Below are 16,034 nucleotides of genomic sequence, written 5' to 3' on the forward strand. Positions count from 1 at the left end.
AAAATTAAATGTTTGATCGAAATTTAATGATAGTTTATTTGTATCAAACCATTTTTTCAACTGATCTAATTCTGACATTTCCTTTGTGAGTTGTTCCAGGTTCTCCCCGGTTCAAAATATATTTGTATCATCAGCAAATAAATCAAAATGAAGTGTTGTGGAGATCTTGAAGATGTCATTTATATATATTAGAACCTGGTGATCCATAAATGCAGCTCACTGTCACTTTCTTTTCTTTTCCATGTAGATTTCAACTGTTGTGCATTCACACACTTCCTTGCTGTTGTCATTTTCGCACCACTTTATGCATTAGTTTTAGTTTTGTGTCCACATAAATGGCTTCTCCTCCACCAGGCTTCCCCTCTCTGTTCAAGTTGTTGTTCAGTAGTTAATTCTGGTTCATTCATTTCTTTGACAGATGTGAGGACGAGATTTGACAACTGTATTTTTACATTTTTTTCCAGGCGATATAAAGTGTTTGTGGGATCTATGGCAATATATAATAGAGCCAATATCTTTGAAAAACATCGTTATCAAAGCCATGAAACAAAATCAGTCTGCAAACACGATCCAAATCCAGAATTAATTTTCAATGTATAAATAACCAAAAGAGGCACTTCTCCATTGAACATTAATGACATTTGGTGAAACAAAAAGAGGTACAAGAAATTAATAAAATAATTAAATAATTAAAATAATAAAATAAATAAAATAATGCTGACAAATGTGAATTCATGAATTGATGAATGTCATGAGTATTTACAAATCCACACATGGACAGTTAAATAATCATGAAGAGGAATTCAGGTGACTTTATGAGTGATTGTTGGAAAACTGTGCAGCTTTGTGCTTCATGTAATAAAGCACGGTCTCTTCAGTCAGCTCCATTTGACTGACCTCTGCTGACCTCTGGTTTACCTGGGAATGCCGAGGTAAACCAGGGAAATCTGACCAATCACAGAAGACTTTGCAGGCCACCCAGTCGAAGAAAGTTAGCGAGTTAGCGACGAGGGTGCCGGGGTCGCAAACTTTCTTCTGCCAGAAGCTCCTGTGTGAACAAAATAATGTCATTTTGTTCGAGGACACCCCGAGCTGCTGAACTCTGCTCGGCTTCACGTGGATTATGAATGAACCAGAAGACACACAAAAGCCTGCTTGGCCTTTGGAAATGCTCCTCCGGACAAAGAGGACTGCTGCTCTTCTGTTTTGTGGTCAGATGAAAGAAAAACTAGATCGTTTGGCCACAATGAGTTATCTTTCATTTGGTGGAAAAAAGGAGAAACTTTCAAGCCAAAGAACACCTTCCTCACTGATAAACATGGTGGAGGGAACTGAATGCTCTGGGGGGTTCAGCCAGTGGACCAGGGAACCTGATCACAGTGAACTGCACCATGAAAAAAGAGCAACACATCAAGATTCTGAACAACAACATCAGACAGTCTGCAGAGGAACCTGGCCATGGGCTCCAGTGGACATTTCAACACAAAAACAACCCAAAAATCTCAGTAAAAAGTGGTGAATAAATGGTGAGAGGACCAAAACATGAAGGTTTTGCAGCGGCCCACCAGAGTCCTGACTGGAATCTAACTGAGATTCTGTGAAGAAGCTAAAGATCAGAGTGATGGAAAGACCCTCCAAACAGAAAGAGTTGGAGCTCACTGCTGAAAATGAATGGAGGAAAAAACCCAGTGGAGACATGCAACAAGCTGCTCAGCAATTCCAGGTAGAGTTTGATTGCTGTAATAGCTAAGAGAGGATTTTATACTGATTATTGAGAAGGGGATGGATAATTTTGGACATGCCACTTTTTGTTCAAATCCAAGTAAAAGCAGAGAAATATTTTTTCCACAACAGAGCATCTTGTACATCATCTTATTAACTTCTGGAAGAAGCCCGAGTCATTTCTAGTCAGGAAAAAAAGAAACTTGCTGGTTGAATAAAAGTAACTTTCAGCCTAAATTAGCCTGCAGTATGAACAATGTTGGGGTTACATGTATCTTCATCCACAGGACATCATTAAAACTAAAAACAATGCAGTACATACACCAGGCCTTTAGGTGGCGCTGTAACTCTACCACAGAAACACACGAAGAAGACATGGCAGCACGTTCAGCTTGTCTTCTGGTCTTATGAAACCAAACAGCATCAGGAGCTTCTGCAGCACGATCAACTTCTCTGGTTGAACAAGCTGATCGACATATTTTGTTCTCCAGGACGATCAGACAGGCCTGAATATGGAGCCCTGATTGAGGAACATCTCCACAGAGGAACTACAGGAACTACTTTCTACAAACATCACTGAGACATTGATCATGAGGACATGTGGACTCACTCAGCCTTCCTGCAGTTCCTCACAGCTGGGATCAGTCTCCGTCGTCCCTCCTCTGATGTCTTGTACCTCATCAGGTTCAACTCCTCCAGGACCTGGTCTGACATCTGCAGCATGTAGGCCAGAGCTGAGCAGTGGATCTCAGAGAGTTTCTCTGATCTGTTCTCTGACTTCAGGAACTTCTGGATGTCCTGATGTACTGAGAGGTCCTTCATCTCCATCAGACAGTGGAAGATGTTGATGCTTCTGTCAGGAGACATTTCATCACTGTTGATCTCCTTCAGGTTCTGGATGACTCTCTGGATGGTTTCTGGACTGATCTCTGTCCGACCCAGCAGACCTTCTAAGAGTCTCTGGTTGGATTTCAGAGAGAGGCCATGAAGGAAGCGGACAAACAGGTCCAGGTGGCCGTTATGACTTCTGAGGGATTTCTGCAGGACTTTCTTCAGGAACTCATCCAGAGATGAGAGAGCATCATCAACATGATGCTTTCTGAAAAACTTCAAAACTTTATCATGAAAAGTCTTGTTCTGTTTCAGGAAGGTCTTCAGTCGGTCTGTCTTCCTGTTGGTGAAACAGTGGAACATGAAGACTGCAGCCAGAAACTCCTGAACACTCAGATGGACGAAGCTGTAGACGGCTTTCTGGAAGATCACAGACTCTCTTTTGAAGATCTGAGTACAAACTCCAGAGAACAGCGAGGCCTCAGTCACATCCAGACCACACTGCTCCAGGTCTTCTTGGTAGAACAGGATGTTTCCTTTCTCCAGATGTTCCAAGGCCATCCTGCCCAGCTTCAGAAGAAGCTCCCTGTCAGCCTTCGTCAGCTCCTGTGGACCCGTCTCAGGTCCTTCATGGTACTTGAGCTTCTTCCTGTGTGTCTGAACCAGCACAAAGTGGGAGTACATGTCAGTCAGGGTCTGGGGCAGCTGTCCTCTCTGCTCGCTGCTCAACATGTGCTCCAGAACTGTAGCAGTGATCCAGCAGAAGACTGGGATTCCACACATGATGTGGAGGCTCCTGGAGGTCTGGATGTGGGAGAGGATTCTGCTGCTCAGCTCCTCATCACTCAGCCTCCTCCTGAAGTACTCCTCCTTCTGGGCGTCAGTGAAGCCTCGCACTTCTGTCAGTCTGTCCACACATGATGGAGGGATCTGATTGGCCGCTGCAGGTCTGGAAGTGATCCAGACCCGAGCCGAGGGCAGCAGATCCCCCCGGATGAGGTTCGTGAGCAGCAGGCTGACTGAAGACTGCTGGGAGACGTCAACCAGCCGCCGTTTGCTGCTGAAGTCCAGAGAAAGTCTGCTTTCATCCAGACCGTCAAAGATGAACAGCAGCTTGCAGACAGCCAGCTCCTCTGCCGTCAGCTTCTGGAGCGCCGGATGGAAAACATGGAGCAGCGTGAGAAGACTGTACGGCCGCTCTCTGATCAGGTTCAGCTCCCTGAAGGAGAGAACAACCAGCACACTGACATCCTGGTTCTCCAGGCCCTCGGCCCAGTCCAGAGTGAACTTGTGCACCGAGAAGGTTTTTCCGCTGCCGGCCACGCCGCTGGTCACAACCACTCGGATGTGTCTGAGCTGCTGGGCCGAGGCTTTGAAGATGTCCTGAACCCTGATGGCAGTGTGATGGAGGCTCTCCTTCCTGGAAGCTGTCTCCAGCTGCTTCAGCTCAGGTTCCCTCTGAAGCTCCTCACTGAGTCCCTCTGTGATGTGGAGCTCAGTGTAGATCCTGTTGAGGAGGCTTCCTCCTCCTGCTTCATCACTTCCTTCAGTCACACGTTCACATCTCCTCCTCAGACTCTTCTTATGTTCTTCTAGAAGCTGCTGCAGTCCTGATGAAGAACCCTGGTCCTGCTGCTCCTCACAGACATCACTGCTCTTCTTCTCTCTGTGGACACCAAGAAACATTTACTCTGAGCAACACGACACACAGCAGAGACACAAAGATCCAGCTTCAACTCTCACACTGATTCAGAATAAACAACTGAATCTGAACGCGAGCAAAACATCTCTCACTCTGGTTTGGAGGAAACAACAGGAAACAAAGAGTTTCTTACTTTGTGTCTGAAGGTCCAGGTTCAACACTGAAGTTTGGTTGAGAACCTTTGGACCAGTCAGTCTTCAGAGACAACCTGCTGGATCCTGAAGACTCTGCTGTGTATCTACTCCTGTAAACACCACACACACACACACACACAGACACAGACACAGACACACACACACACACACACACACACACACACACACACACACACCAACAATTTCATAAAATCACGCAAAGTAATAACTACCTGTGGTAATCCATACTTTTCGTCATTTATTACTAATCACCAAATGTAAAACCTGAAGGGTAAAATACACTGGTGATACTCTGCACTGTTAATGAGAGGTTTCTGCTTGCTGATGGATCCTGCTGGGATGCGGTGTCTGCACGAACCTGGTACGGGTCAGATTAATGACCTCTGCCCAGGCCGCCTTATAAGGAATTTGTTTTGCTTAACACTGCTCTTCAGAAGATTCCTGGCATCTGATGTAATAGTGACCACACCTCAGGGAAAGCATAAAACAGAGATGAACTGGAAAAGCGTTGACTTATCACTTCCAGATTCTGTACTGTGATCTGCTCCCTGACTGCACATCTTGTAATAAAAGACATCCTTTCTGCTGGACTTTGGCTCCGACTGATTTCATCCTCTCCCAGACAGAGAAAACCCTTCAAACCCAACACATACATGCAAAACTGTGAAAAGTTCTGACATTCTTGTCATGTATATCTGTGAATAAATGATTATTTTTGCATTCAAATTCCTTTTCTGTTGTGTTTCCTTGTTTTATAGAAGGAAACTACTGTTCAGATGATTGAAGCGTCCTGAGATAAAAAAAATATGACCAACAGAGTCACTGTTTTACTTCAAATGTGTTTTTCAGAAAAACTTGTTTTCTCCATGTTTTGCTCAGAGAGACGTGTTTTTGGTGAAACCACCCGATGTTGTACTGATGATTACTAAAGAACACTAAAAGGTAGAAACCAGCTTGTTTTCCTAATGAAAGAAGAGAGTTTACTCTTTCGTTTGACAGTTTCAGTGTTTACACAATCCTGGAACTCAAATATTCTGAGTCTTGAAACATGAGTCAAAATTGAGGGTTTGGCTGATCTGAAACCAGCTGGCAGCGAAAGACTTACAATGAAACAATGAAGATGAAAGTGAAGCCCGTTTTCTGTTGGTACATTCAACACAAATTCTTCTCCAATTGATTTTTTTTCTCATTTTTCAGTGAATCCCATTGAGAAATCAGACACCAAAACAGAAGACAGCTAAACCAATACCATCTTGACCACACAGACATTACAACATTGAGAGACCTGAAGATTTCCTCTCTTTTATATCTCTCTATTAACTCTGTTGCGTCTTCATGCCTTCCTCACCAGAAACATCATGAAGGCCCTGAGGAGGTCAAAGGTCAACAGTGCACCTGGTGGTGACATCATCAGTGGACTGGTTCTCAGACTCTGTGCCGACCAGCTCGGGGGGGTTTTCCAGAACCTGTTCCAGGCCTCCATCTCCACTGGAATTGTCCCCAAGTGGTGGAAACTCTCCACCATCATCCCAATTCCCAAGGTGAGCCCTCCCATGACCTTGAATGACCTCCAGCCCATTGCATTAACCTCCCAGGTGATGAAAGCCATGGAGAGGCTCGTCTAACAACACATTCTCTCCATGACCGACTGGCAGCCAGACCCGCTCCAGTTTGCTGATCAAAGACACAAAGGTGATGATGATGCCAAAGCCTTCATCATCCACACCATCCAGAAACACCTGGAGCTTCCTGACACACCTGCCAGGCTCCTGTTTGCTGACTTCTCCTCTGCCTCCAACACTCTGCAGCCCCACATCCTTGCAGAAAGACTTCACCTGAACTCCAACATGTGCAGCCAGCTCACACTCTGGATCCTGGACTTTCTCACTAACAGAACCCAGCAGGTCCAGATTAACAATAACCTCTCTGACGTCCTCACCACCTCCACAGGCTCCACCCAGGGTTGCCTCCTTCCTGCTCTTCATTCTGGAGACCAATGAGTGCAGATCCACACAACCCAGATGTCTCCTGGTGAAGTTTGCAGAGGACACAGTTCTCCGGTCCTCCTCCGGTCCCACTTTGCCTTCACTCTCCATCACAACAACCGACGTATCGTTTTATTCTAACATCTAATGGTAAGTCCATGATTACTGATTATTTGGTGTTGAGATCCAGATCCTGACTCCCTCTGGTTTTCTCTGTGATGTTTATTAATATGTCAGATAACCAACAACTCAGTGTCCTTCAGTCCTAAGATTCTGAATTGCTTTGTTTTGTTGTATTTCTTTCATTGAGAAAACTCCACTGTGTTCCAGACTGTCTGTGGAGCATCTTTTCACAGCTGCTCCTTGGATCTGATCTACTCTGGTCAACTCTTTCCTCTGTGGCTCTTGAGCTCAGTGTTTGTTCTTGTGTTGCCGTGATCAGAGCCTCCATGTTGACTGTCAGTCCAATATTTTCTAGACATTCATAGATCTTCTTGATATCATCCACTTCGTCCAATGAGAGAAGCTCACTTTGAGCCAACAGAAACACCGAGAGCTGCATCTCTTCTTGTGTCTGGTGTCTTTGTGGATTCTGTACCTGGACTCTGCAGGAGCAGCTGGCGTCTCTTCCCTGTCCACAGACTCTGCTCTGTCCTCCTCTTCACCCACATCACTCATCTTCAGTCAGGCTGAGAGAGAAACCAGCAACAAGAACAAAGCTGTGAAACCTGTAGAAGACTCACTGTCAGCGATCAGACTCCTCTGTGTCCGCGTTGGGCGTGCGCGCCAGTTGGGCGTGCGCGCCAGTTGCTCGTGCGCTTAAAGCGCCACACACAAACCATGACGGACACGAACTTTGAAAAGTGACAGTGTGAAGCCATGAGACTACAGAGACATCCAGATAGAGAAAAACTGGAGGACGGAGAGAGCAGACTGTCTGGAGGGAGGAGAAGGTCTGGAGACGAAAGTGAAAGTATCTCCGTGATCGCTCAGGGCGCGCCCCCGATGGAGAAACAGAAAAAAAAAAACAAGGCGACATGAACTCTAATACTAAACGATAAAACACTGTTGATGTATGTGCTTTATTTCTATCAATAATCTGCAATAAAAGAGCAGATAAACAGTCTGGAGCGCCCAAGGATGCGTGGATCAGTGCGCATGAAAAGCAAATGTCGCACGACAGGAAACGTGGTGCGCGTAGCGGAAAGCGCAAAACGGGCTTTATGGGGGTTCACAGAGTCTCTACTTTGAAGGTTTTGACTTTTCTAATGAATATAAAGTGACAGCTGGAGCTGGTTCAGGTCACCTTGGATCAGTTTCTAAATCAGCTGTTAAACTGTTTGAACTGCTGGGAGACCATCACCGCTCTGAGCGGCTCTCCTTCCTCACTCAGCTCGTTTCACAACATCCAGCTTCAAAATACAGCAAGTGAATCCAAAAGTGATTTTTGTTGTAAACACTTTGACATTAGAAGACAAACGTTGGACAAACACTCACCTGCTCCTCCTCCTCTGACAGTCGACGGAAAGTTGAGAGTCTGAACTCACTCAGTTCTTCTCTTCTTGTTTCCTGGTTGGACTGTTGAGCAGCTGCTCCTCCTCCTCAGTATTTCTTTGAAATCTCACCCTCACAGTGCAGGAAGTGTGAGACACGAATCCAGTGTGCGAACTCTTCCGCGGCTGTCGGCGGGGCGGTGCGCGTGCCTCACAGCGAGAGCGTCTGCTTAAAGTGACGGTTAAGGCATAGCGCCCCCACGCTTCAATGGTGAGGACAAGTACTGCATGCAGGTCGACATCTTTATTGAAGTGAAGCAGTGATAGTGCATATGATCCATGATTATGATCATACAAAAATAATAATATGAAAATAAAGGAAATACACAGGGAAAACAACATTTTGCCAATATTTATACCCCCCTGCAAAAAAAAAAAAAAAAAAAAAAAAATCACAAATCATGTTTCCAGGGGGGGGCTCATGTCTCATCAAGGGGGGCTGAGACCCCCCTGGCTCCCTCGCAGTTCGCACCATGCACGAATCAGCCTATCAGAATAACATCCTGTGTTTTGGATGCAGTATGAAACAGAAAGTAAAGAGATGAACTTCATGTCACTTCAAAACATGAATCTTTACAGCTGGCTGGTCAAACTCTGGAGGACTTAAAGGGCCAAAATTAAATAAATGAATACATAATTAATTGAATAATTAATTAAATAATAATAAACAATAAGCAATAATTCCTGAATTAATTGAATAATTATGAAATATGTCATTAATTACTGAGGTGGGATAAAATAAATAAATGTGTTGTTATATGTTTCATCAATTTATTAAAATACCAATTCATTTTATGTAAAAAAAATCATGTGATTATTTCACTATTACTTTAATGTTTTGCAGTGGATCATGAATTTATTTTGTCTGTCAACCTTCCAGTCAAAGTCGGTGGGTGGATTCTAACACCTGATTGGTTACCCTTCCATCAAGTCAAGGCAAATCGATTCCAGATAATAGATTGCTGAAGAGCTTGTGAACACATTCTGATACACTGGGTGGCGCTATTCGCCTCAACGTTGGTTTGGATACTCTATTTAACAAAAGTTTATCAGCAACCACGAAAGGATTCAGTTCTCTGATCCGAATATGGATACAGTGCGGTGCCAGACACAGGCCGTTTCTCAATTCTCACTACTTGGCGAGAACACACTTGCTCGTCGTAGTTCGAGCACAGACTTGTGGCGAGGCGACATTGCATGGAAGTTAATGCACACTTGGAACCAGCGTACTTGATAACATCATGGTGTGTTCACAACACCAATGTGTTAGTTTTAATATCATCCATACATTCAAATATAAAAAAACAACAACATGAGTGTTTATAGAGGGGCCAGTGATCAGGAAGTATTTGTGGAAAAGAGTAGTTGGTGTGGAACAAGTTTATATAGCAAGTCACAGCATTAAACATTGGAAAAACATTAAAATGACAATACAGGATGATCTATTCAAGACTGTAGAAATATGTGGCAACATTGCTTGTACCTATTCTGTCACATAAATGCTGAGTATAGAGTAACACTGTATGTGTTACTCTCACTTCTATCCCACCTGCCCTCCTGAACAGCCTTTCAGTTACTGTTGAACTACTTGGATCTAAGCTCAGAAGAAAAGCAGGTGATCAGACATTTCCATAAAAACAATTTTTTAACTCTGTCTTTCACTGCCTGTCATACTTGTGCGCCTGTTGTCATCCATCTGCTCATGTCTTCATGGTGCACTGTTTTATACTAGTTTAATAAACTGTACTGTTGGTGCAGGTGAAATCAGGAGCGCTTTGAAATTTCGCAATTCCAACTGTATTTCAGGAACACAAACGCATCACCAACACAGCCTCTTGTGCAGCAGCAGCACCAACCATCAGTCCCGGTACAACATAAACCACAGAACCCGGCCAAAGTAACTCAATAAACGCTGAATAACTTAACTGATCATGACACAAAACAACAACTTAAGAACGATAAAACAATTGCTTTTAAATAGGGCTGTCAAAAATAACGCATTCATTGCGTTAATTAATTTATGTAATTAATGCAATAAAAAATTTTTAAACGCAGTTTAACGCATGCGCATCATGACAAGCCTCACCTCTACCAGCGGGTGGCGGTAGTGCACCCGCATGGAATGCAAGCTGCCTGCAAGCTGCCAGCAACAAAAGAAGAAGCCTCACCTCAGCCTCAGCTCGTCCACGCTTCACATGTACGCGTTTCCGCGTAGCTTTGGAGTGTCCGCGCCATTGGTCCGCGCGCCACAGCAGCCAGTGCAGTGCATACTGCAATCTGGCTGCTGCGCGGACGTCCGCGGACCCTCGCTGACAGGAATTCATGACGATGTTTACGTCACGCGGACCAACGCGCAGCGCACACCCACGCGGACATGTGAAGCATGGACGGGCAGCAGACAGGAGGCAGAGGAGGCCTGGCGTCAGTTAATTTATCAAAACAGAAGAAGAAAGCAACATGGAGGGAGATAAGCCGGCTGGCCTCAGGGATTCTACTTGTTTGATTAAAAAATGTTGAAGCAGTTTTCTGTTTTCCGCACAAAAAGGAACACTGGCTAAGAATGCCCTGTTTAATTGTGTAAGAATAAAGTGTGGTATCTCTTAGTTTTACTTTTCTTGTGGTACTGCATTTGTTACAGACCTTAAAATGTAACTCCTGCCAAAAGCCAACTTTAGAGGGACTGCAGAGGGAGCTCTACACACAGACAATATGTTATGGTGTGCATGTTTTAGTTTTTTGAATATTTATTTTATATGGAGCCTTAAATATAAAACACGTGTTAAATATATATATAATCATGTCCTGTCGTTTTTTTGTTAATGCAATACAGGAAAAAGGGTATATTTCACACATAGTTGGAAATTGCGATTATTTGTGATTAATCATGATTAATTAATTTGAAAGCTGTGATGAATCTCATTAAAAATTTTAATCATTTGACAGCCCTACTTTTAAACCAAGAGAACAACTTCCCCTACGGAACATGTCCCACAATGCCTTTTGGCCACTCAACTTCCACCAGATAACCGTGTGAATGCCATGAATAAAGGGCACAAAGGTGAAGTCATGCATTGAGAATAGGCCTGTTTCAGTTTGTTTGGTTGTTGCTTTCAGGTTTTGTTTCATGAAACGTGGATCTCGGGTGTGGACGAGAGAGAGAGACGTTTCAGCACCACAGACAGCTCCGCGTCCGAGTTTCATGGTGTTGAAGGGACCGGCCAGAACACACACATCCTGACATATCAGTGGAGTTTCAGTAACTGATCTCACCTTGTGAAGTCCAGGACTCTGACGCCCTCTAGTGGTCTGAGGTTTTCTCCTGAGAAAAACAAAAGCAAAGGAAGAATCCTCTTTCATGTTGCAGTGAAGACCAGGACCAGAGCATCCCCAGACCAAGACGTTCCACAGTTCAGTTCAATCACAGTTGTATTCCTGTTTTTAGCTTGTTTTGTTTGGTCTGTCTCACAAAATTCCACTTCCTTCATGCTGATGACTCTTCAGCTCAGACTAAATGGAGTTCTGCAGGGTTCTGTGTTTGGGTCCATACTTTAACACATTATACATGCTTCCTGTGCAGCAGCAGTTCACAACCTTTTGTCTTGACAGAAAAAAATTAAAGCAGTTTTTCCATTTAATCAGTTTCACTTTCATCACTTCACAGATTCTCATGACTTTATGTCAAAGAAAAAAACTTTGTTTCTGTAAAGCATTAACACCATGATTTTGGACAAAAAGATATTTGCGTTTTCTGTTGTCATTATTTCCATGCTCATTACAGGAGATCCAAAGCTCGTGAAACCAGAACAAAGTGAAAAAAAAATGCAACAATAAACGGAGATAAAACTTGTTTAAAGGTGCATTAAGGAGTTTGCACGTTTTATGCGAAACAGCGCCCCCTGCAGGCCTTGGGCGTAATGCAGCTTAGTGAAAAACTCGTCCCTGTGGCTCGTGTGCGCGGAAGAGAGGAACTCCTTCCTCGCTGTTTTAGTAGCGCTCGAGTAAGATTTAAGTTTCTTTTACCTGGTGGAGTCTGTGTGGAGCTGTGGCAGTGCTAGAAGCCAGTCTGTTCTTACTTTCTGGAAGCTCCTGCTCAGTTGTTGCTCACTGAGCATCTGGCGGAGTAATGGCGGACAAAGCGAAACCTAACCAGCCGGAGCGTGCATTACGTCATTCCTTTCAAATTCTCCACATAAAAATTCTGGTGCCGGACCGGCACTGCAACTTTCAAGTGACAATTTAGCGCTGTTAGAGGCACTTGTAATGAATATGTCAGGGCACATTGTACACATCATTAAAAATGTGCAACATATTTATTGGTGGAAAATAAGTATTTTTCAAGTTGAAAAACTCCTTAATGCACCTTTACATGTACAGAGAAACATGAAGCTTCAATACAAGATGATTTATCTTCAGAATGGAAACAGACATCAACTCTGTTTAATACTCGACTCAATACTCTCAACTCTTCAGAAAAACTTAAGTTAATATTTCTCTTCATTCACATATATTTGAGTAAACTATATGAATATTCAGTCCAAGCTCGACCCTCCCTTCAAATGTCTGCCACCAACAATGAGGTGCCAAATACACACATTTGTTTTCCCCTCCAAAAGAAAAGCACTTTCTTCAAAAGCGGTCAGATTTTTTTAATTGCAGAGTATACCACAAGAAACCCTATTTTTCCTTCTGGTTTGACAAACATTTCACTCTGTCCTGCCTCACAAATCATGACCAGTTTCAATGTGGATTCTGTGAGATTGATTCTTAAAAGTGGTGCGATTCCGACACTAAAGACCCCAGATGGACAGACTCTACCAGTCAGTCCAACCTGCAGGCTGCAATCAGGAACTTCTCCATACTGAATTCCAAGGCCTGGTTCAGTGAGGTCGAGTCGTTTGGACCTCTGTGTTGATGTGTAGAATTACTGATATTTCATAACACAAAAATAATCCAAGGTGCCACAGCTGCTAAAATAGCCTCTAACTGCCTGAAGCTGTCTTTGACAGTCCCCAAAAATCACAATATAGCTCATTTAAAGACAGATGAAAAGAAAACAAGAAGACCCAAATAAGTTCTGGTAACCCCAAACCAAAACAAGTCGGGACAAAAACACAAAGAAAGAATCATTGTGTGTTCTGTCAAAACTGGCTGCGAGCTGGCTCCGCCTCCCATCCCCCATCGGGAAGGAGAGGGAGCAGGTGATTCCTATCACCTGATTGATGCCCCTGGCCAGCTGGGTGGAGAGACGACCTGCTTCACAGCCTTCCTGCTTGGAGCAGGAGACGGACCAGGGGAGAGCACAGCTCTCTGGGAATGATCAGGAAAGTTGCTCTTCCTTGGATTTCACCTTGTGCAAACAACTCTTCAATTTGGATGGACAGCCGGTAAGAGCTGCAGAACAGTGACTGTTTCAAGAAGAAATGTTTGCATGCAGAAGCGCCTGGGACTCTCCAGTTGCAAACGAGAACTTTAAGTTTAATGTTTTCTTTTCATTAATATTTAATTGAGGTGATGAAGTTTAAGTTAAAATTCACTGAAAAGTAACTAAGTTAATGTATTGTGAGGAAAAGCATTTGATTTATTTGCTACCTTAAACTGATAAGTAAATTTAATATTCAGAATCTACCTTTGTTAGGATTGCTTGGTACTTTGTGGCCAGATCATTGTTAGTTCATTACTTTTGTGAAAAAGTCTAAATACTACTCCCAGGAGTAATTGGTATAATTTGTTTTCCTGAAGGTTTTTCACCTAAAGAGAAGCCTAATAAGAAGCCCAAAGGAACTAAAACCAGCTAAAGGTTTAGCTAAAATAAAATAAAATCAGATCCAAAGATTTATCAACAATAAAAGAATTGGAAAAAGAAAACTTTGAATTATTCTTCTTCTTTGAGTGGAATCCTGCCACATCCATACGAAGAGAACGCTCTTTTCAAGTCCAGAGCAGCACAAAAACTTGGAGGACTTGACATTGTGAAAAACAGCAATATTCTTCAGCCCCTCTAAGAGGTTTGTTCAAAAAATTTTCTGCAGAATCACCCATTTATTCCCAGATGTTGTAGCAGGAACTGAGCGTTATTTCCCAGCTGCTAACATCAGCACTCTGGAACACACCACACACTGTAAGATCAGAAGAGGAAGATCTTGTGCGATCTGTCTTTTGTTGTCTTCAAGTGTGTATTCTCTCAGTCGGAGCAGGTTTGAAGATTCCTGTTGTTCCAGGATGAAGAGGCTGACTGAGGATTGCTGAAGACTCTTCAGGATTGCAAGCTGCAGAACAAAAGAGCAACATGGACCTTTAAGTTCATCAAAAGACAAAAAATACACACACAAATATGTATATATATATATAGACTTTTTTTTTTTTTTTGACGTAAAGGCAAAAAGTTGACATGAATGAAGTTCATGTTTGATGCTCAATGAGCCAGTATCTGTTGCTTTAAGAGGCTAAAGATGTGGACTTTCAGCTGGAAGGATTTGACGCCGTCCACGTTGACAGAGTCCTGACAGGATTGGGGGAGCAGAGGATTCATTTCACTTTCAAGACACAATCAGAGCCGACTGGAACAGGAAGTGTCTCTGTTCATGCAGCTCACTCTCTGTGCTGTGGACAAATCCTCAGCTGATGGAGGTGAAGGTGGTGAACAGCTTGATGGAGTGTTGAGCAGCTCCTGGTCCACTTTACAGAAGCTGAGAAACTCCACACAGACCAGTTCACTCTCTGAAGGTTACAGAGTCTCATTGTCCTCTGAAGGTTCAGTCCACACACTGATGGTTCTGTGTCACATCCAGAGGAACCCTGGTTCGATGCTGGACTCTCTCAGCTCTTCACACTGCTCCACTGACACTCAGCAGATCTTCTGGTGGTTCCTCTGTCACTCAGTCTGGATGAAGCTCTGCTCTCCTCAGTAGATCTTCAGGACACACAGCTTCCTCTCTGCTCTCAGTTCCACCTGCAGAGAGATGAGAGGAGATGATCAGAGTCTCTGTGAAGCAGCGAGGACTTCAGTCCTGTTCAGAGCAGCAGTCAGCAGCTCAGAGCTCATGAAGGACCACCACTGTCACACCAACACAACAAGCCTGTGGCTCCTCTGATTGGCTGACTGCGTGTCCTCTGCTGTCCAATCCTGAAGCTGCTCAGCGTTCTCCTCTCACAGCCTCACTGAGAGTCAAACCCTGGATCTTTGTTCTCACACTGACTGTGTTTAGTACAAACCTGCTGAAAGCAGCATGGACTCACTCCAACCATCTACTGACCTCAGAGTCTGCAGGCTGCAGTCTGGACTCTGCTGGAGATCAACCAGCTGCTGCACATCTGGATCCTGCAGCTGGTTCTCACTCAGGTCGAGCCACGTCAGGTGGGAGGGGTTGGACTTCAGAGCTGAGGCCAGAGAAGAACAGCTGATCTCTGACAAACTGCAGCTGCTCAACCTGAATAAAGAGAGAAAGCAGCAGAATCAATGAGGAGGAACCAACCAGATGTGTTGATGGAGAAATGAGCAGCTCCACATTACTGTGTCCTGATCAATGAGCTGTTCTGTTGTTGTGGATCTTCATCACTCACATCATCCTCATGCTAAACTCAGCCACACCTGCTGATGAGGACCAGAGGGCGGGTCCACATGACACCAGCTTTAAAGTCGTAGCATTGGCTCCCTGTCTGCTTCAGGGTGGATTTGAAGCTTCTTTAACTACTTTTTAAATGTCTTAACGGCCTTGCTCCATCTTATTGATCTGATCAGCTTTGACCACATCGACCCTCGTGGATCCTGAGCTCCTCCAGCAGCTCCTCTGATCCACATCAGAAGAAGAACAAAAACTCACAGTGAGGCAGCTTTTAGCCACGATGGCCTCCATCTGTGGAACAGCCTGCTGGAGAAGCTCAGGACTGCAGAGACTGCTGAGAGTTTTAAAAGACGGTTGAAGACTCACCTTTTAAACAGGATTTTAATTGACCTCTTAAATTGTTCCGATTCTATGTCACTGCTGCTTATTTTGCTGGATTTTTTGTCAATTTTAGATAATTTTACTATTTAAGTTTTCCATTTTATTGATGTATTTTTACTCTTTTAAATGCTCACTTTATTTTA

General features: G+C 43.8%; 2 long non-coding RNA genes across 2 annotated transcripts in view; both read right to left on the minus strand.

Annotated features, from left to right (window-relative positions):
* Nucleotides 1-4,165: 4,165 nt before the first annotated feature.
* On the minus strand, nucleotides 4,166-8,073 carry LOC115393995 (uncharacterized). The gene is made up of 4 exons (XR_003931991.1): nucleotides 7,893-8,073; nucleotides 6,994-7,084; nucleotides 4,389-4,499; nucleotides 4,166-4,219 (listed from the first exon to the last, which is right to left on the minus strand). It is a non-coding gene; the product is annotated as an uncharacterized LOC115393995 (long non-coding RNA).
* Nucleotides 8,074-15,322: 7,249 nt separating this feature from the next.
* LOC115393996 (uncharacterized) overlaps nucleotides 15,323-16,034 on the minus strand; it is a 39,645-nt gene continuing 38,933 nt past the window's right edge. The window contains exon 3 of the long non-coding RNA XR_003931993.1: nucleotides 15,323-15,375. This is a non-coding gene — a long non-coding RNA (uncharacterized LOC115393996). The remainder of the gene's footprint in view (nucleotides 15,376-16,034) is intronic.

Source organism: Salarias fasciatus, chromosome 9 (genome assembly GCF_902148845.1).
Source record: "Salarias fasciatus chromosome 9, fSalaFa1.1, whole genome shotgun sequence".
Taxonomy (NCBI): Eukaryota; Metazoa; Chordata; class Actinopteri; order Blenniiformes; family Blenniidae; genus Salarias; species Salarias fasciatus.